General features: G+C 43.5%; 1 protein-coding gene across 15 annotated transcripts in view; it reads right to left on the minus strand.

Annotated features, from left to right (window-relative positions):
- The window catches only part of CAMK2B (calcium/calmodulin dependent protein kinase II beta), a 208,959-nt gene that overhangs the window by 171,089 nt on the left and 14,726 nt on the right, over window positions 1–23,144 (minus strand). The window lies entirely within an intron of this gene.

Here is a 23,144-nt window from a genome sequence, read left to right on the forward strand (position 1 = left end):
TACGAACTTAATTCATTCCAAAGCTCCATTCTTAACCTGAAACCATTCTTAACCTGAGGTACCACTTTAGCTAACGGGGCCTCCTGCTGCCGTCACATGATTTCTGTTCTCATCCTGGGCCAATGTTCTTAACCTGAGGTACTACTTCTGGGTTAGCGGAGTCTGTAACCCGAAGTGTTTGTAACTTGAGGTACCACTGTACCATAATATCTGGTTCTCAGTGACAAGACTGCGTCCTGCCCCTCTGGCACCAGCTCCTCTTCCTGCTCAGCCTTCTCCCCCGCTCCCCAATGAGGTTCTGTGACCCACAGAAGGAGTGATACTTCCCCGTTTCCGAAATCTGAAGTCAACAAGCATCCCCTCAACTAATGCATTTCCTCCTCCCTCCTCTTTTGCTAAGCCATGTCAGATCCTGACAGAACTGAGCGGCCCATGACAGCCAACCTAGAAGCTCCCTGACTTCCACCTTCTACCATAGCTGGTGCAAACAGCAGAACTGTGGATATTGTAGTGGCTACACCACTCTGTTAAGCCCCACCATTGCTCGCCTTCGGATTGCAATGGATATTATGCAATGGTATCAATGTTCAGCACAGGCCTGAGATAATCAATAATCTCAGAGTTGAAAAAAAGAGCACTATTTAGCACTCTGCTGGTTGGATTTTGTCCTGTACTAAGTGAATGAAAGGAAAAGTGAACATCAGGAGCTGGGAAGTATGTCTGGTCTTACCCATATAGTCAGTTGCCAAATTAATGGAGGAAATCATAATACAGTGCTTCTTATTTGAAGCAAGCTAATTCTGTTCCAGGGAACGGCTGGGTAATTGAACCGCATCTCAAAAGTGTATACTCACAATCCTGCCAAAGCAAAGCTCTTCTAATTCCTGTATATCCAAAAGGGACAGCTGATGGTGTGTTTAATTCTCTCCTCATAAAATTAATGGGACTGCAGTGCATTACTGGATTCTGCTTTATGTGAGTAGGCTTAGCAATGTCGACTGCTTGCTTTTGGATTTTTTTTCCAACCCTTGAGATGGGCAAAACATGTTCTATCAGCCATGAGCAGCAACGCATTCAAGCAAGCATTTCCAGTTCCTCTGAGTACTGATTTGGTGGGTGAGGAAAAACATTCCTAAAAAGCAAGGGACACACTATGTACCCAGAGAAATATATCTTCCCTTGTCTGTCTCAGAAGAGAAAACAAAAAAAGAGAAAACAGTATTACCTAAGAATAAAGGACAAATCTGCCAAGAAATAAAAGGCAAAAAAGGAAACCAAGTATCACTCATGCACATTCCAACCAAAGGAAAGGGGGAGAAACAGAAGTATCATATCAGTTCTGGATGGAGTTTCCTGTTTTTGCAACTCTCTGAATAATCTTTTATGGCACCAACTGATTCATGTCAAAGAACATTAGGAGCCACCATAACAAAGTTTCCCATCTATTGACCTGCCCTTCTACCCCAAGTTAAGTGTTTTATTGTGGGTAAATGTTGATCCCTGTTCTAACAGCAATCACCCACAGCACCTTGCCCACTTCAGATCTCTACTTGTGATGTCCAGTAATGTGTTTTAATTTTAGAGCTGGTTCACAGAGTCTAAATCTTCCATGTGAAGCATCCCAGCTTTCTCAATAATGTATTTGCTTGGAGAATGTAATGTGATCTAGGACCTCTGCAGATACAGGAGAAGCTACCCAGAAATGATTACCAATAATTTAATGGCCAAGAAAATTGGATGTCAAAATCCTGGAAAATGCCAGTGTCATCCATGAAGAACTTGGGTCTCATGTCATGTTCCTCAGGGTCTTTGAGGATGGAGAATCCACACAGAGGAAGCTTACTGACTGCAATATTCTACAAAAGAGGCACACAACCCCTCTCCCTTGCATACAAGCTGTTGACCATAATCTTAAGATAGACAAACAGATATCAGACCTTTTTACCATTATAGAAAAGAAAGGTTACAAAAATATCAACAAATACAAAAACTAGTTAGAAATGTCGTGTCTGGCTTTACAGGTCTGTGACTTCCAAACCAAACTTCATGGCTGTTGTTGTTTGCTGTTTGTTTTTTATTGTTTGAAACAAGGCTGTTTTTTAAAAAACTTTATTAAAGAATGACATTTATACAATAATAAAAAGGAAGATCATCCTCTTTATAATGAAACAAGTTAATCATATTTGTATGCATTTCAAAAAAGTGTGTTAAGGTCCTCACAATGTTTCCCAAGAACAAGCAAACAAAGAAATACCAGAGACAAAAGCACAAATCCCCATGCCATATCTATACCTGAAACCCATATGACTCAGTATCATGCCACTGAGAAAGACCTTTAACACTAGTGGCATCGTACGTGTTCTGCTAATGCAGAAACCACCAGAGCCTCATTCTAAAAAAGGATCCCCATATCAGGTTTGCAGTATGAACCTTCCTCTCTCCGTTCCAGCCCTACAGAGAGAGCTCAAAATAAGGGAATATATTTATGGTTCAGGAAGGAAAGGAGAAATACCGATTGTTTTCCCCATGCAGACATTGTGGCTAGCGTGGTGAAATTAATATCAAACACCTGAAGCCGTGGAGCAAGGCCAGATGCCTGTCTTTCCTGCAAATGTCTTGTTCTTGTTCACTAAACAGACAACACGGAGCAGATGCTGATCTCATCGGACAGCTGCCCTGTCCCCATCGCAAAACCCACAGTGCAGGAGTCATTAACAGGTGGCCTGTGAATAGTCACCCTTGGCCCAGTGACTACAGGCCTATGATGGCTGGCCACGGCTGCTACTTCGCAAATAACTGGGATCAGGCTACAGGCCAGCATGAGGCATGTGACAAGCAAGGAGGAGCGATCTGAACTAATAGCTGCGTGGTTGCTAAGTAACCTAGCTATGAGGCAGCAATGAGCGAAAACAGTGAAAGGAAAGCCCTCCCCAAACATAAATAAGTGATGAGGAGGGGTCCTCTTCCCTCCGGTACAGAGAACAGCCATTTGTCATCACTTCCGAAGCTCCTCAACAAACAACGCTCTATAGACCATGGAATCTTCCCCAGGCAGTTCTTCAGACTGAGTGGAAGGGAACAGGTTAGCAGGTTAGAAATGCCTCTCTGCCTGCATTTCAAGCTATGTATTTCATCCAGAGCAAGGGAGAGATGTTCTCACCAAGGATGGTGCTAATTGCAAAGAAAAGAAATTCCTCATAAAGCCAAAGAAATGCTGCATTGTGCATAAATTGTTTGGAGAGACACCTGTTACATGAGACACAAGGCGGACACATGCTGTTTTGGATCCCTTGGGCACCAGGGTTCTAATAATCAGCATCCCTTTTGTTCTATCTTTTATTTAGGTGGTTGGTATGATAACTGTGGAATGTGAAGCTACAGAGAGCTACAGAGCGCAATGCCCAGAACTGACACTCATCCCTTCAAGCTTGTACAAATTGAAGGAGAAACAAGAGCATCAGAGAACAAGAGTATTCACTAGCTTTGCAACAGAGGAGCACACAGATGGGCATGATGACATAAAGCTATACTGCTTGAGTGAATGATACGCACTCAAAACAAAGCACACATGCATTCACATGTACACACCATGAGAAAACTTTTGTAGAAGCCTAGCTGTGCAGAAGTCTCCTGAAGGCTTTCCCCAATATTGATCATGCAGTGCAAATGATTCAGAGGCTAAAAACCGCCTAGGTAGGGGCCATGATATAGCCTTAGCATATGGATGACCGACCTGTAGTATGAGTGTCAGAAATGGCACAGGCAGATGGGGTCTGTGACATGCCTGGATAGGAACAGAGTGATAAGTGGGAAATCCTCAGTCCTCCAGATGTAGGGCTTTTTGAGTCAGATTCCCCTGAAGAACTGGACCCCTTCAAACCAGGGGCCACAAGGCAAAAGCTGGTTGAGAGGCAATGGAGTCTTGGGATCAGATCAGATGACTACCCCTTTAAGGCTTTCCACTCATCATGAAGAGATAGCCTGGGATAAAAGGAATAAAAAGCCTCACCCAGACCCTGTTGGAGTGTGGTGTTTGCCTGGAGCTATCCAAGGTTCTAAAGCTCTAGTCTTTTGCTACCTGATTTGACTCATTGAAGCTAAGCTTTGACTCACTAAACAAACCTTTGCAGGAAGCAAGTCTCATGGACTCAGGCAGACAATGGTGATGAGAGATGCAGTTCTAGGGCTAATACACAAAATACTAGGTCTGGATGGCACTCAACTGAGAATTCTCAAAGAATTCAAATGTGAAATTGCTGATCTTGCAACAAAAGTATGTACCTTGTCCCTCCATACCCGAGGCCTGAAAAGTAGCCAATGTCACAGGGCAACAAATGTGGTCTGCTCCATGGTCTAGGAGGTTCTGTGAAAAACTATACCAAAGTTCTGCATATATGTGTCACATTACGTTCTAGAGGCAGTACCTCATATAGTAGTATTGACTAGTGGAGCACACACCAGCAAAAAAATAAAAAATAAAAAAAGCTTCTATGTGTGCAGAGGCACAACTGAAGTCTTGACGAATTTAAATGGCAAAAGATAGGGAACAGTTCCTGTCTTCAATAACCAGCTGTTCCCTCTGCTCTGGAATGAGAGGTAAAACAAAATTTTAAATCTACTAAATCTACTACTAGTTATCTCCCACTTGGACTACTGCAATGCGCTCTACGTGGGGCTACCTTTGAAGGTGACCCGGAAACGGCAATTACGGTAATCCAGAATGCAGCAGCTAGACTGGTGACTGGGAGTGGCCGCAGGGACCATATAACACCAGTCCTGAGAGATCTGCATTGGCTCCCAGTACGTTTCTGAGCACAGTTCAAAGTTTTGGTGCTGACCTTTAAAGCCCTAAACAGCCTTGGTCCTGTATACCTGAAGGAGCATCTCCACCCCCACCGTTCAGTCTGAGGTCCAGCTCCGAGAGCCTTCTGGCGGTTCCCTCATTGCGAGAAGTGAGGTTAAACGGAACCCTCCCATCAGGTGTCAAGGAAATAAGCAGCCATCCTATTTTTAAAAGACATCTGAAGGCAGCCCTGTTTAGGGAAGTTTTTAATATTTAAAGCTGTGTTGTTTTTAACACTCGATTGGGAGCCACCCAGAGTGGCTAGGGAAACTCAGCCAGATGGACGGGGTATAAATAAATAAATTATTATTATTATTATTATTATTATTATTATTATTATTATTATTATTATAGGGTACCCTTTAGGAGCATGGCTATGTCCCCTTCAGGAACATAGATATGTAAAAAGAAGGTACCCTTAACTCAGCTAAAATCCAGGAAATCAATATTTTGTGGAAGGTGAAGTGAAAACAGAATAGTTTACTTTAACCATTTGTGAACATTCAGTATGGTGTCCAATTAATGACTAATTTATGGAACACTTTGCATAATGTGTTTAAGTGTACTGCATTAGCCACAGAGGGCAGCAGGATGTGCTCCATTATATGTGGAGTATTTTTTTTTTGTTTCTGTTTTTTTGGCAGCTGAATTGGCCTAACCTTGCGTTTCGGTTTTTTGCCACTGCATTCTAATAATAAAGTATACACAGCCTCTGCCTGCCAAGAAATCAGACCTACCCTGCTGCCCTTAGATTCCTGGATGGTTAAGGCTCTCCCAGAACAGCTGCCTTCTCTGCACTCAGAATTTCAATGGTCGCTTTCTCTCGAGCTGGTCATTCTCCTTTCACGCCACTTCCATTTGTTGAGCCTCACCATTGTTATCAATCTGGCACAGTCCCCGTTACTGCAACCCCTTATCCACCCTTCCATTAAAAGCATTTTTTAAAAATAAAAAATAACACACCATCTTTCCCTCAAATAAACCGAAGTGGCTAACAATTAGGAACATAGGAAGCTGCCTTATATGAAGTCAGACCTCTGGTACCATCTAGCTTAGCATTTTTACACTGACTAGCAACATCTCTCCTGGGTTTTAAGAGAGGTGTCTCCCAGTCCTACCCGGAAATGCCAGAAACTGAACCTTGCACCTTCTGGATGCAAAGCAGATGTTCTGCCACTCTGATTACGGCCCTCCCATATGATTAAAATCAAGAAAATAAAAAAGAGTAAACAAACAAGGTAGCAGCAGGAAGCAAAAAACAAAAAGGGGTATGGTGGAAAGCACCTACAGAAAGCAACAATAACCATCTGTCAGTTTCCACCAAAAGACATGTTTTGACCAGGCAGTTGGAAGAGACACAAGATTTCTGCACTTATGGCTATATTGGCAATGTTGTGTGACAAGCCATTTGGCAGTTAATGCACCCATTTGAAGATGAACAATGTGGCAAAGGACAAGCCAACGTTCCACAGTGCACCTGACACAGGGCAGGTGAATGCACCTGTGATCAAAGAACTCGTCCGCAGCATAAGGATTGCACACTCAACTCCTGCCATAGTGCAGTTCATGCATAGGGGGGGGGGGGAACTGTGCATCTCACATGTCAGATTCCTTATAGTGCAGACCCACTCCAATGATTAAGCAGCTGGTGTGCTTCCTTGCCCCAAACATTCCCATGTTAAGAGGCAAAATGCCAGAGAGAGAGAGAGAGAATGAGAATACACTGGGAGCATCACTGCTTAGTTTAAATTGCCAGCAACAATTTTGGAAGACAGCTAAATCCAACAATCACAACATGGCATAGTGGCTAGTTAATGGTACCGTCTACATTCACTGATCATGCTGGATATATAAATCCTAGAGAATGAGGACATTTCCACCTACCTCTGATTTAGCAGATTATACGCACTGATTCTGTATCTCCTATTCCACCCTACTCCTGAAAAGTGAAGTCAGCTCACCCTAGTTCCCTAAAGGTCAGCACAGATGAGGGTACAACCAGCTAAGGGTGTTTATTTTGCAAAGCTGAATGGCTGCTTTCATCATAAGGATGTCTGGGGTACAGATGAAAAGGGTACCTGTCTTTTTCAATGATACTTCCCATGTTCCCATTTGTGGGCCATAGCACTGAGCCAGGAACACAAGAAGTAGCTTTGCGTCAAATGAGCATAAGAAACTTCCTTAATTCCAGGTCTGACCATGGATTCATCTAGCCCAGGACTGCCTACTTTGACGGGCATTGGTTCTCTAAGGTCTCAAGCAGAGAAGGATATTTCACATCACCCGCTATCCAATATCATTTTAAGTGAGGATACCAGGGACTGAACCGGAGACATTCTGTACAAAAATGTCACTCAGCTATGCTCCCCCCAGAAGTCATGCCCTTAGTCTCTTTGGTAAACACACAGACAGGCACACATGCGCAGGGACAACAGGACAATCAAAACTGTAGCCAAAAAAGTTGCCCTGAATGATTTCACACTGTCTTTCCAAAGCCCCCCCAACTCTTACAAACAGTAATGTGAAACATTTCTGCAGACAAATGCAGAAGAGTGAGATGCACATCCAAAATAATATCAGTTGTGTGTGTATACACAGGTACACACACAAACACACACAGACTTGAACACACACAAGTGTTGGCAGTTTTTCATGACATCTCAGAAGCTGAAAGAACAAGTTCAAAAGTAACTGGACTGGTCTTCTGGTTGGACAGCAATGATTTAGTGTCCCCACAGCTCTTTCTTCCTCCTCATGATGAGCGGCAGCAAAATCCAAAGTAAGAAAAAGATATGCAGAAGTTCCTAATTTATACAGATGGTAGAATTCAGCATAGACTTCTAACCCTTTTTAGCTGACAGTATCCTTAGTCCTGCTCATAACTCTTGCAAGGAAATGGATATTCTAAAAGACAGGGTCAGAATGTTCACCGATTTCAACCCCTTAAACCAGATGTGCAAGAGTGCAACAACACCCAACCTAACACCAGTCTAGAGGACTGCAGGTCTAATACTGTCTTACGCTATTAACCTCCCTGACCCAGGGCACCCCCAGCACACAACTCAAGTAAACCACCCTGAGTATAACAACAGGAAGTGCTGGTTGGCACACTTATGGCCCAGTGAATGCCACTGCCAGACAGACCATGGATGTCTCTAGGAAAGAAAGTACACTGGGGAAACCCTAAGTCAACGTCACACAGTGATTCATTTGGAGAACTGGGTCCACCTTGACCGTAAACAGATGCAAAAGAGTACCTGGACTACTAATTTGTAAAGCCTGTCCTCTCATCCCAGATAAATGGAATAAGATTGAATTTGTACATATTCAGCAACACCCCATAGCATGCTGAGCCCTAAAGGCCAGAGCTCATTGGTGAAGCATGTACCCTGCATGCAAAAGTTACCAGGTTTAAATCCTGCTATCTTCAGCTAGGGCTGGAAAAGACCCTCATCTGAAACCCTAAACTGCTGTCGGTGATTGTAGGCAACATTGAGCTAGGTGGACCAATGGACTGAACTTCATAAATTCCTACGGATCAAATTAAAATGAGCAGAGTGATTTACAGAACTTGTAGAACACATCCCAAGCCAAAATCCTGAACAGGGATTTAAAGTCAACTGTTCCATGTTTTGTAGTGGGCCCTGTGTCATAAATATCTACAGGAGATTGATCTCCCAGTAGCTCTGGTTAAAGAGGCAGGAAACCCTTCTCCTATCCAACCTGCTCTTCTTGCTGTAATGAACTGAGAAGCGAGAGAGGGGGGCAGACTGCTGATAAGCCAGTATTCCCCCACTTTTGAAGAAATCCCTCAGGTAAGAGTGACTACTAAAATGATGCAGAAGGGCAGCTTTCTCTCTCTCAGCTAAAGCTTCTCCTTCAAGAGAACATGGGGAAGCCATGATTCTGTGTGTGGCATCGCAGGCCGTTGGCATGGAAACAATGGGTGTCCAGGATTGATAATGGGGATGATTATTGCAGGGCAGGATCAAGGGACAAAGCAGCCATGAGCAGAACAATAAAGGGAGGAGGAGGACATAAAGCATGGATTAAATGAAGAGGATAACAAGGAGGACACCCCACACACACACAGACACACATACACCTTTGGGTGGCATATGCACAAGCCCTCACCTGGTTTCTGAAACTAACTGCAATCTAGGAATCGTAGGTTGAGCTCATGGTAGCTTCAACGTGGCAGCTTTGCCAGAGAACACAGGAGAGGGAAACACTACAGAGCTCAGAAGCTGCCAGTTGGGCCATAACCTGTGCCAGAAGGTGCCTAGAGAATGCAAACAAAAGACAAAGGAAGCAACTACCGCTCCCTCTTGGTCAAAATTAGGCTCCTGGGATGAGATGTGTTCGATGTCAAAACATTTTGTTAACAGAAGTCAATGAGAAGCCCACAAACCAAGAATGTAGGGTTGCCATACTTCCAGGATTTCCCAGACATATCCAGAATACTGCAGTCAGAACCAGTGTCCAGGCAGAGATTGCTAAAATGTCTAGGAAAATCCAGGCATATGTGTCAGCAGTGTTGTTTTTCGCTATTTTTCTTAAAAATAGCTCAAAACTACATTTTTTGCGAATCTGCCAGAAAACCTCAACAACTGTCCAGGTTTTCACTGTCTGAAATATGGCAACCCTAAGCTAAGGGAAAAGACATAGCACCCACTGGTATACAGGCACTCACAGAGGCTTTCTCTGGTGCCCACAGGGTCCCCTTCCCTGGCCTCTCCATCCACTGAAATTAGAGTCGAAAGAAGCATGCATACTGCAGCAGTCAATATGCCATGTATGTGGCACCCAGAAGTCTCCTGCTTAAAGCCAGTCTTGGTTTTTGCCCACCAGGCTTTCTCTGGCTGCATCACAAATTGCTGATTTGTTAGGTAAAATATTAAAGCGGCTACACTGAAGTTAGGGAGACTGCAAGGTATACAATTTGCGATTTGCTATAATGCAATATGGGAAGTCCTCAGGGTCTCTCTTCCTGCCTTGCCTTAAAGAGAATGCATTGTGGAGACGGGAGAGATACAACACAAGAAAAGCATGAAGAGGAGCCTAGGAGGATCATACTATATGATTAGTGGGGCATTTGGGAGAGCTAGGAAATGATCAACAGATCGCTACTCTAAAGGAGGGCACATCAGAGTCTGTAACTTATCTGCAAGACAATGGATGCAGCAATAGGTTGAGAGTGGGAGAGGCTGAAATCCCTACCAATACAGGATCTTTACTGAGTGGCCTTCAACACGTCAGAACAATTCCTCACAAATCTCACAAAGTTCTTTGCATGAATAAATGATAAAAGGAGTATTTGCAAAGCCCTATACAGTGCAATGTGTTAGGCCAGGGGTAGGCAACCTAAGGCCTGGGGGCCAGATGCGGGCGGCCCAATCGCCTTCTCAATCTGGCCTGCGGACGGTCCAGGAATCAGGGTGTTTTTACATGTGTAGAATGTGTCCTTTTATGTAAAATGCATCTCTGGGTTATTTGTGGGGCCTGCCTAGTGTTTTTACATGAGTAGAATGTGTGCTTTTATTTAAAATGCATCTCTGGGTTATTTGCGGTGCATAGGAATTGGTTCATTTCCCCCCAAAAAATATAGTCCAGCCCACCACATGGTCTGAGGGATGGTGGAACGGCCCACGGCTGAAAAAGGTTGCTGACCCCTGTGTTAGGCAATAGAAACATTAATGTTTTCACTTTTCTTATTGCCACAGAATCAGAGTCTCAGCAAACACTTTCCCTTACCACAATTTTGGGGCACTGCTACTATGATGTGACCATATTTTACAGATGGTTCATAGAGTCACAAAATGATTTCTGTCTATCCAGGGACAGTCTGTTTCTAGAACATTTTAAAGGATAGGCAAGAATACAGTATTTTCAGTCTTTTATTTTTCAAATAGGCATTTGGAAAATACTGAATATTTTATATTTTTTTAGTTCAAAAGTGAAAATTTTAAAACGCATTAGTCCTGACATTGTTATACACAAAGGAAACTTATGTTTATAGAGGAAGAATGTGATTAAAATATTTCATGCAACGCATTCTTTTTTATCCCCCCCCTCCGCCCAGTCTCAAATATTTTTCATACTAAATAGAAAGATGGAGAAACAGGAGAAGAAAACCAATTTCTACTCTAGACCTGCAGACCCCATTTGTTGGTCTTTCCCCCCTCCTGCAGGTTTACATCAACAATCAAAAGGACTCAGAACCCTTACAACCTGATCCTGATCTGGACCAGTGTGCCGGGGAATGCATGTTGAAACCGACAAGGCCTTTAAACATGTGCACGTTTTATATTCCCACTCAAGTCATGCTAATGAACCAAAGCCACTCAGAGCGACACTTTATAGAGAGTCAAATGATACCCAATAGCCACATCTTCAAGCTCTGCAACCCACTGCCAACAGCTTGGTTTGCAGCCCAGCCCATTGCAGTAGTTCATCTATGGACTATAGCATCTGCTTTGGGCATGCATGTAAAACCCAATCCTGCAACAGAACTTATGCTGCCTGGATCCCCTTATGGCTCCACAGATGCATGTGCAGTACTATATAATGCCACACAGATCCTGCTAGAGGTCCATGCAGAGTGATAAAACTATTTGAATCCAGCTGTAAACAAATATCTAGATTCACAGGCCAGTATCCCTCTTAGTCCATGTAGTGAAGGGCAATTCACACTTTACACAGCTGCAACCTGTTGGAAGGGCAGACACCCTTCTTAAGATGCAGAGGGAACACATGCTGCAGCCCCTCCAGCATTGATAAGAGTCCCATGTCCAGCTGTCATTTACAGGCTCTTGTATTTCCTTCAAACACCACTGTGTTCATACATGGTGGACATACAGCAAATAAGTCTGCCACTCAAAGGCAGAATTTTAATTTCACTTCTCTTCCCTGCTTCTTCCTGATCTGACCTGCCTTGATCTATATGACTATGTCTAAAGCTGCTGTTAAAACCAGGAATGGGGACCGGGGGGGGCAGGTAAATGACTCCCCAAAAATCCCAAGTCCCCAGCCTCAAACTAAGGCCACAACAATGACCGTTTACACAAGCACCATACATACACAACAGCAAAGAGGCTCTGAAAAGCAGTCTATAAAATTGTACCAATAAGCAAATACCATGTATTCCTCTGACAATCCAGTATAGAAAATTGTAGAAACTTCACAAATAATCACCAAAATTCAACCATCAAGGGCAGCACATACCCCAGACAGAAATCCATTGGGATAGTGGATTGAATCCTGATACTTTCAAAGGAGAAGCACATGAAAGCCTTGCAGCTAGGGGGATGTGTAAATATTATTGTTCTTTGCAGAAGAGGGTAGATAAAGGTGTTGGGAACTGAGGTGATTAAAAGGGTTGGGGGTGGGCTCATGTTTCTACATGCCAAACACACCTTTGTGACATATTTGTGATTTATCAATGATGCTGTCAAAAATGTATTATGGGAAACGGGGAGAGGTTTTAAAAGTTCACACAACCTCATGCTCAGGGTTCCAACTCTTTGTGTGTTTGAACCTTGTTGCATCAAATAAAGATCAGGTCTTCGGACCGTTGTTTTGCTTCTTTAACTTGGCTGGAGACTCCTTTTGCTGACCGGAGAGACCCGCAGGGAGTGGCACCCCAACGAGCTGGGCAGTGAAGTAAATCTGCACCCCAGGATTTTTCCTTATCACTGCCTACTACTAACTTACCATCTCACCCTCAGCAAACCTTGTACCCTTGAACCGGTTAGACATGTCCCATCCCAACAAACATGTAAGCCAGTCATTCCACTTCCATCATGAGACAGTGACATAGCATGGGTTGCCAGCGCCTGGGGCAATTATTGCGTGTTGCACCCCCTAACCCATGGACTGTTAGCCAGGGGTAGGCAACCTAAGGCCCATGGAGGTCGTTTAAGCGGCCCATGAGCCAACCCTGAACTGAGCCGCCCGCTCGGCGAGTCCCCGCCTGCTGCGCTAAACCAGCGCAGCGCAGTGACTCGCTTCTGTGGCGCCGGAAATTGCGTCTGCGCAGACACAGGAAATTGTGGGCACGCGTGCTCATGTGCACACACAATCCGGCCCATGGAGGGATCTCCGCTGGAATGAACCAGCCCAAGCAAGGTAAACCTTGCCAACCCCTGCTGTTAGCACTCCCTGAAGGCAGAAGCGGGAAGAGTTGTGGCTAGGAGTATGCGCAAACGTGTCTGTTGTCAAGTGGAGAGGAGAGAGAGGGGGAGAAAATGATATTTCACTTTCTCTTTTGCGCTCACTTTCTCTTGGGTCATTCCATTCCACTCTCAACCCCATTTCCCGTTCCCTCCCTACCTCCCAGCTGTGTGCTTGTTGGTGTGTGTTGTTGCCTTCCTTGCCTTGCCATTGGGGGTGGGAAGTTGGGGAAAGAAGAGAGAAGCGGCAATGGTGAAGGCAAATATCAGCCCTGCCCTCCTTTTGCCTTCCTCTGATCAGTGCCACTGGCCACTCACTTTCCGACGTTGCTTTCCGAGGAAATGCTTTGAAAACTTACGACACAGCCACTCACGTTGATTTTTGAAATTGACAACCAGCACCTTCACTTGTATCAGGAGGGGGGAGAGAGAGGCAGGGGAGAAGGGAGAGGGAAGCCAAGCCCAACAACAAATAATAATGAACTATACCTCCCAGAAACCAGTCAGCAAACTTCTCCTGATGATCTGGATCTTGCACATACAGTACGTGGCCCAAAGAAATACAGCCAACCTCTAGCTCAGTGAGTTTATTCCTTTCGCGAGTATATTCTCTGCAGCTTGTTCACCCTCCTGGAGCCCCAGCTGTGGCAGGCATAGGAGGAGGGTGGCAGAGAGCAGGCAAAGGTGCACAGTCCTTCTCTGGCCACCTCTGCCGCACAGCACAAGGGGCTCATGTGAGAGGCCAGGCTGAGGGCGTGCACTGGCAGGTCCTGGGCGAGCAGGTGACTCAGCGCTCCTGCCGCTGAATGTGTGCCTCGCCCAAGAACACATGCCAGGAGGGAGGATCCAGGGAAGGACCAGCATGGGCCAGGATCAGTTTAGGCTCTGGCCAGCAGGAGCTCCACCTGGGGGAGGGAGGCGCATGGCAGTCCATTCACCTGTCATGGGGAGGAGGAGGAGCTGCCCCAGCCCCGAAGGCCCAGTCCCAGAGGGTCTTGCCTCCCTGTGCCTCTGGAAGGCAGGAGCTCAGCCACACAGCCTCAATGAGGCAGCCTGTCATGGAGGCACCCGGTTGCACCCTCTCAGAATTTGGCACCTGGGCCAGTCGCCCTGGACCCCACTCCCCTGCTATGCCACTGTCATTAGAGCTGAACTGTCCAATATATTTTACAACCTGACAAAATATATGCTTCCGATTGCTTCCTGATAGTGCATTTTGCAACTCATCCAAACACAAAATTTAGGCGAAATCCAGCAAAATGTCAAAATCTGACCTAATCCCACATTTTAAAAATTAAGTTTAATTTTGTCAGAGAATATCTAGTACATGAAATACTTTGAACACTCAGATGTACTATTTGAAACCCATTATTTATGACGATTATATAATTTTCAACAATAAATGGCATCTAAACAAAAGAAGAGTCTCCTAACTCAACAAAGCACTTTGCATTGTGCATTAGCTTGTTCAGTCCTATAGATTTTTAGTCTGCCCAATCCTAGAAGCTTAGGACAGGTTAAATATATTTAAGAACATCTAAAATAGAGCACAATTAATACAAAGAAAAACAAAAAAAGATGCCCTGCTATCATTAACCTGTATGATCCAGCATCAACCCAAATAATGCAGTTTTTTCATCACTATAACAAAATGCCTATGCTAAAACAGGATTTGCACTGAAATTCAGATACAGTATAAGTCAGCACCACTTCAGTCACCCAGAGATATCCCAATTACCTGTAAAGGGGGTGCAGGATGGGAAAGAACGGGAAAGAATACTGCTCCTGTCGTAACCCAATATAAACAAATACTGTCAAAATGTTAATAATTATGGAAAGTGTGTGGAAGAGAGGGCCTGAATATGGCAGGCACTTGGAAGGGAGGATGCACATTTGTGTTATTTGCTTACAGGCACATTTCACTCACCACAGAGTCACTCCTGCCCCTACCCTGTGCTAGGATGCCTTACGAAGATGCACCCAATGCTATTTTATCTCCCTTTACTTGTCTCTGTAGGAATGACACAGTAGCCATTCACTTATGCAAGAGAAAGTAAAGGAGGCTAAATCTTCATCCTGACAGGGTGAATCCACTATCTGGTACAGGTTTTGCCTCGCCCCACCCTACATGTCCCAAATTATGGCATTTTTTACTTTATCCTATAGAACTCAGTGGGAGCCACTGAGAACACAGCCTGCCCACATAACCCCATTCTGGGCACTGACGGCACCTTGGAAATTGCCTTTTTATATGACATATTTAGAATGCCTCTCCATTCTTCCCACTGATTTAAAAGTCAGTTACCCACCTCAAAATGAGCACAGCATTTGAATGTTGATAGGGGAAAGCCCAGCTTGCATTTCAAATATCCGGCTTTAGAGACTGCAGCAGTAGATTCCAAAGTAAGGTGTTTTGAATGCAGAATTCATGTCAGTGTGCAGCAGCAGCTGCTTATCCCAGAGAACTGCATCATCCTGGAGTGATTGTAAATCTATCCTCAGTCCTCAAGTGTCTTTACATTCCCTTCCCCTTTATTTTCTTCACAAAAGCCTTCGCCAACCTTGCACCCTTCAAATGTTTTGTACTACAACTCCCCCTGCTGGATGGGGCCAAAGGGACTTGTAATCCAAAACATCTGGAGGACACCAGGCTTGTGAACGCTGCTCTACAGCTATGCAAATATTCTGGCCAAAGTCAATATTCCCTAACTATCTGGTAGGACATCTAGAATGTTTCTTACAGAACAGGCCATTCTGGGGTCCTTTGCTCTTTGCTTCTCAAACGACAGCCCTCTTTCTGAATGCAGAAGCATTAATAAAGTCAAGGGGAGAACAAACATTTTCTACGATTATCAGAGAATTAATTCCTATTTTAAAAGAGCCGGTTTCAGTACTTGCCAGGGACTAACGGGTAGAAGCTCCAACTGTTACAAAAGAAAGAAAATTGAGAGATACCCGTTTCCAGGGGAGAGTCATTCTGCTCAGCAGCTGCCCTCTTTCAGAGAGAGGCAAAGGAAATCCAAAGGGAGGATTAATAGAAGAGCCATCTGCCATGGAGCTGGCACGACACAGCATTAGAGGAAGGCTGGCACCTGCCAGCAGGTCCAATGGGCATTGCTGCAAGGGCACTGCAGCCAAAGTGGGGTCTGGAATGAGAACAGACCAACCAAAGGGCTTGAAAGAATGCCTGAGCTCAAGGTAGGTAGCTAAACAAAGTACTGTTGAAAATTAGACTTGCGACTGTAAGGAAGCAGGGACTTATAAATTGTTCAGGGATCTCATTTGAGTATTCTGGATCATAGTGTGTTCTTGATTATGAATCTTGTAATACTTAACACTTGTATAGCACTTACAAGAGTTCAAAGTGCTTTACATGCATTCTCTAGGTGTAATTCTTACAACAACCCTATAAGCTAAGTCAGTATTATTATACTCAGATTGCAGATGGAGGTCGGGGTGATGGGCAGTTGTGAAAGAAAGGTTTGCCTAAGTTCATGGCAGAGATGACATACGAACCTTCCCGATTTATAACTCATCCTCTTAGTCACTAGACTTTTACAGCCACTGGTTTTTTCACTTAAAGCTGGAAAAAAAATTGCTCCCATGTTTTCCTCTCTCTGTGGAACTTGTTGGCATTAACATTTTTTGAATGTGTGATGAGGATTTGGTATTTTGTCATTTTTGTAGCTCCATGTTTTCCACTAACCCTACTGCTGGAGGGAACTATGAGACTTTCTTTTATTTTTTTCCACGAGTGACATTCGAATACTACTTCATAAATGTAAAGTTAGCTGGGGGCTTACAGTAAGCTAAAGAAACCAACAACAATCTAATTACAAAGGAAAACATCGAACCATTAAAGAGGGGGGAATTACCTATATAAAAAAAAAACTCCATACCCCCAAAACAAAAAACAAATTTAAAAAAACAGAAGGTTGCATCAAACTAAGTTCTACTCAAAGTAGACCCATTAAAATTAATGAAGCTAGGCTAGGCATATTCATTTACTTTAATGGGTCTCTTCGGAGTTGGACTAGCAGAGTTGGGTTGGAATACAACCCAGAGGCTCAGATTACCTGAATTATTTAAAAGTCCTGGGCAAACAAGAAAAGTCTAGTTCTGAAAAGTCTACAAAGATGGCACCAGATTGGCCTCCTTGGGTTCACGGATGAGACACAGTACTGTATGTGAAAATAGTTTCAGTGGCTCCAGAACAAGGGTTCTCTTGGCCTCTACGAAACCAGAATGTCTGCAAGCTCAGAGCAGAAAACCTCCAAACCTAGAGACTTTCAGATCTAAAACTCCACATAAAAAATTATGCAGAGCTAAAGGAATTTATTCAAGCAAATGAGAAGGAGAAGGAGCAGGAAGTAAAAAAGTAGTAAAATTAGTAGCATTAAATGGATGTTACTACACAGCCAAAGCGGGTTAATGGTCAGACTTTTGGGACAAGGACTGGAGTTCTGATTCAAATCCCTACTCAGTCAAACTCACTCGTTTACCTTGAGTGAGACACTTTTCCACTCAGCCTGTGAAGACAGAAGGAGAGAACAGAAGTACACTAAACTCATTGGAGGAATGTGAGATTTTAAAAAGTGTAAAAGAAATGGTTTCTAGTCCATTGAAACAACTACCTTTTAAGCTCTCACCCAGACCTGGTTAAAATGGCTCAAGGTTCCTGTGCCAGTTATTAGCCTTATTTAGAGATTCTTACTCACACAATGGGGGGAAGAACATTGCTCCCTGGCCCTGATCCCAGTGTTAGAAATTGATATATAAGCTAATCGCCAAATGGCATCTTAAGCCTAGGTTGCTGTAGCCACAACAAAATGTCTAGGCACCTTTTTTTTTAACAGTGGGATTTATTATTATGATTCATTTCATTTCCATACTGCATAATTTCATTTCTGTACTGCTTTATATTTTAAAGGAAAAAAAACTCAAAGCGGTTTAGAGCAATTAAAACATAAAATAAAACAATCCAGAATAAAACAAATTCAAGCTTCAGGGAAAATATTTCAGATCCTTCTCCAAATGACATGTTGCTTTCCCCATATTTATTTACCTGCTTAATTTATATAGCTGCCCCACAGAGAAGTACTCTAGGAAGCTAGTGTGGTGTAGTGGTTAGTGTGTCGGACTAGGTCCATGGGAGATCAGGGTTCAAATCCCCACTCAGTCATGAAGCTCACTGGGTGACGTTGGGTCAGTCACAGCCTCTTATCCTACCTCAAAGGGTTGTGGTAGGGATTAATTGAGGAGGGGAGGTGAACTCCCTGGAGAAAAAGGTGGGATATACAGTGGTTAATTCGTTCTGGAGGTCCGTTCTTAACCTGAGACTGTTCTTAACCTGAAGCACCACTTTAGCTAATGGGGCCTCCTGCTGCCGCCGCGCCGCCGGAGCACGATTTCTGTTCTCATCCTGAAGCAAAGTTCTTAACCGGAGGTACTACTTCTGGGTTAACGGAGTCTGTAACCTGAAGCGTATGTAACCTGAGGTACCACTGTACATGTAAAAAATAAGCTCTTTTGCTTACCTGCTTAAGAAAGCTGGAGAGGCCAGCCAGATGGAGATGTCAGTTGCCAACCTAGCATCCAGAGATCTCCACATGGTTGCAGCTGGACCTGCAACAGTAGCAAAACACACCTGGCACCAGGCTAATTTCTAACACTGCCCTGATCCCATCATTGTGTCCCCTGAAAGCGCTGACCCTGACAAATTGGAGGGGGAAGGTCTGAAGTAGGGTGATGTGAAGTCCTTGCACAACCTAAAAGCCCTGATAGTGTTGTGAAGAGCCTCTCCAACATGCGGAGGGGCCAAGGAACAGGGACATGATCAAGTGCAGCCACCCCCCTTTAATTTCATGCTTTGATAAGATTTGCATACCTCTTAATCAACAAAGTCTGTATAATTAATAATAATAATCATAGCCTGTATCTGTACCGGATTTAGAATTGTTTTTCATATGAAGTTGTCTTCTACTGTTAGGATATGTGGAACTGCTTTTAATTACCGTATTTTTCGCACCATAGGACGCACCGGACAATAGGATGCACCTTGTTTTAGAGGGGGGAGAACAAGAAAAAAAATTTCTCCCCCTCTCTGCCCAGCGCCCCTTCAGCGAAGCTGCAGGAGACGCTGCACAGAGAGGGAGAGAATTTCCCCCCTCTTGTTTTCCCGCTCTAAAACAAGGTGCCGTTTAAGGTGCATTCAGGCGGCTACCTTGGAAGCCTGGAGAGCGAGAGAGGTCAGTGTGCACCGACCCCTCTCGCTCTCCAGGCTTCAGGTTCCTTTCAACCTGCTCTTTGGGGCTGGCGGGGGAAGCCCACCACCAGCCCCAAAGAACAGATCAGGGAGCAGCGGAAAGGTGCAGCGGAGAGGCTCCTGCCATAGCCGCGCGTCACCCCTCCAGCCGGGAGAGGGTCGCGGGGCTATGGCATCTTCGCTCCATGGGACGCACACACATTTCCCCTTCATTTTTGAAGGGGAAAAAGTGCGTCCTATAGAGCGAAAAATACGGTATTTTCATATATGGAATTGTTTTTGCTATCAAGATTTTAAGTAAATGTCATTTTATTCATTGTTTGTGTGCTGCCAAAGTTTCCTGTAACAATTGGAGGGGGTGTGGTATGTGCATTTATGCATGTGCATGCATATATATATATATACATATATACATATATACATATATACATATATATATATATATATATATATATATATATATATATATGCACATATACATACACACACACACACATTCCAGCAAGCTGTTGAAATGAATTCTGGTTTTCTAGTTTTAGTCCATTTTTAGTCTTGTTGTATTGGGTCTCCTGTACACTGCTTAGAGATGGCTGTGATAAAGCACTATCCCAACAGATAGATGATAGATAGATAGATAGATAGATAGATAGATAGATAGATAGATAGACAGACAGACAGACAGACAGACAGACAGTAGGGGCTGTGTGTGAATTTGAAGATGGTATCATGCATTTATGGCCCTTTCCCCCCAAAAAAAAAAATTTGTTGTAAGTTGCTTGGGGACCTCTGAGTAATTAATAAACAGCTAACAAGTCAAATAAATAAATAAATACCTCTAAGCGATTCTACACTGTGGTAATTGTGTGACAAAATGAAATCATGAATGGGGCTTTTGTCAGTGCAGACTGGCGCTTAGGCCCCAGTGGTTTCTTCAGGCCTTTTCCGTCCGGCCTGTAGAGTAACTTCTCGCCTCAGGCCTGCGGAAGTCAGTCCGGGGACTGGGATTCCCAAACTGCTCCATCCACGTTTAGCTGCCACAGGAAATTTCTGCTGCTGGGTGGGTAACGGAATAGGCCTCTGGTGGTTCCTATCGCCTCCCTTCAGATCTCCTTGCCTGGTTCCTGCTCTGTACATCCCCCAATCCAAGCTTCCCCTCACACTTTCCATTTCTTCTCAGAGAGCTACTTATCCAGGGGGAAAGGGATCGCTCCAGTTCTCTCATTCAGAGTTACATGATTAATTTGATATTTTGAGTGTACCAAATAGCTGACTCTCAAGCGGCATTTCACAGCACTTGACAGCCAACTTTCTCCTTTACCCGGTGACACACGCATCCAAAGAGCAAAAAAATAATAAAAAAATAAAAATTCCAAGGCAAAAATTCAAATTTGACATTCACTTTTTTTATTTTGAGGCCAAAATTCAACTTCAACATCCACATTGGGTGGTGGACTTCAAGGTTGCAGTCAACCAAAAGTCAGATAAGGCCTCATATGAGAAGAAGATAGGGCTCCTTTAGTTGTTATATTAATTGAACAGAAGGTACAGCTATATTGACCATGTAGTAATAGTTCATTAACAGTATCCAAAGTGCACCATACTAATATAATGGCTACAATACCATCAGAGGTAAGAGTGCGCCACCACAATTACCACCAAGTACCACTGCTGTTAAAATAAGGCATGGGTAGGCAAACTAAGGCACAGGGGCCAGATCCAGCCCAATAGCCTTCTAAATCTGGCCCACGGACGGTCCGGGAATCAGCGTGTTTTTACATGAGTAGAATGTGTTCTTTTTTTAATGAAATATTTATTAAAAATTTTCACATTCAATACAAAAATATCAAAAAAGAAAAAAGAAAAAAAATTAAAAACACATGAAATTTACAGTTCCATATTTTCAGTACCATATTTCCCTGACTTCCCCACACCTCCCCTTCTTGTATTCCAATTCAAATTGTTAGTTCAACAAGTTCCTATCCCCAATTTTTAACCTTTTTATATTTAATTCATTTTTAAAAAAACCAATTTTAACTTATAGACATCAATATTTATACCTCAATACATAAACCTTTTTCTATAGTCGACCCAAATTGCCTTCCACGAATTTCCCAATTTTCATTTTAATAAACAAACAAAAAATAAAACAGATTATAATTGTAGACCCTTTGGATTCCCAAACCCCACACCCCCTTTCCCGGTTTCGATCCCCAGCAAATATCCATCAATCTTAATCTACTATCAGCCTGGAGATCTCACGTCCGAGGCTCTTAATTCTCTCTCAGTTCCTCTCTGCCGGTTTTTTTGATAGTCCTTAATATTAAACACCAAATCTCGGAGTAGCTCTGTCCCGATAAGGTCCATGTTTCTTCCAGCCAGACCTCCATACTTAAAAGTAGGGTCCAAAAGTCCAATTGTCACAAAAACTCCAGCTTCCACTTTAATCAGATTTGTAATCCATAGGTCTTCAGATCTCCACATAAGGAGATCTCTCCATTCTTCAGTTGCCAATTCAAACCAGATTTTCATCATCCAGTACTTATTTTCCCTTGTGATCCTCCTGTCAGGCCTCTGGTTTGATTTCTTATTTTCCTTTGTAAGCGTGATATCAGGCCTCTGGCTCTCCTTTGTCAATTGCAAGATTACAGCTCCTCTTTCCTTCTCCTCAGAAACAACATATGTCTCTTTCTCCACACTTTCAAAGTTCTCAAAATTCTCTTTTTGTCCAGCTGCATGGGCTTCCTGAGTCAAGTCCTTATCAAATTCCGTAATGTTATTTACTGTTAAGTTCAGAGTTGTTACATTTGTAGCCAAAACATCAATTTGGCCTTGTAACTTTCCCAAGAGAACAAAAACTCTGTCCAGCCCAGCCTGAATTTTCCCTCCTCCAGCCATTCTTGTAGTGTCCCAAATCCCCCTCTAGAGGGATTTTGGTAACTTAATATTCTTTCCAGTTAAAATCCAAAAGTCAAGTTAATTTGTATCAGTTCTTACTTATTTTCAACAAAATATAGCCATAGAATGTGTTCTTTTATTTAAAATGCATCTCTGGGTTATTTGTGGGGCCCGCCTGGTGTTTTTGCATGAGCAGGATGTGTGCTTTTATTTAAAATGTATCTCTGGGTTATTTGTGGAGCATAGAAATTCGTTCTTTTTTTTTCCAAAATATAGTCCGGCCCCCCACAAGGTCTGAGGGACAATGGACCGGCCCCCTGCTGAAAAAGTTTGCTGACCCTGTTAGAAAGCTGTACCTCTTTCTACACTGCGCTCAACATGAGAGGTCCTGCTCTGCGCCCCACCAATATATGAGATTCGGCACATGTCCATTAGAAGCAGAGTCTTCTTGCTAATGGCACACACCATCTTCTGCAAGCTCAGGAAGCTCCAACACTAAATACCTTCAAGATTTGGGGACCTTGATTCAGCACATGTAGACATGGGTCTTCAATTCGTTGATTTTTATCATCCTGCTTGAAACAGGTTCCAAAATGAATGAGCAGAGAACTTTTTTTAAAAAAAAAGGAAAGCGGATGTCACTGAAGGGTCCTGCCCAAGAGGTCACAAAGAGACAGGTAACTCGCCATTTATGCGCATTCAAGGCACGTGTGACTTAGAACTGCCACCTGTAATACAGGATTGTCCCGTATTTCAATGCAAAATGCTGTATCCTGTATTGATACAGTTTTGTCCTGTATTTCAGTTTTTTCTCTGTCTCCACAAGATTACATTCTTTTATTAGAATTAATAACCCCCCTTTCTCTCACTTACAGAGGCACCTAAACACACACACATCATTTTATGGATTAGATTCAACAATGTACTAAATGAATGGGGGAAAGAAATGCTGCTCAGTGGTCCACCCTTG

The sequence above is a fragment of the Podarcis filfolensis genome (genome assembly GCF_964270895.1).
Source record: "Podarcis filfolensis genome assembly, chromosome: 15".
Lineage (NCBI taxonomy): Eukaryota > Metazoa > Chordata > Lepidosauria > Squamata > Lacertidae > Podarcis > Podarcis filfolensis.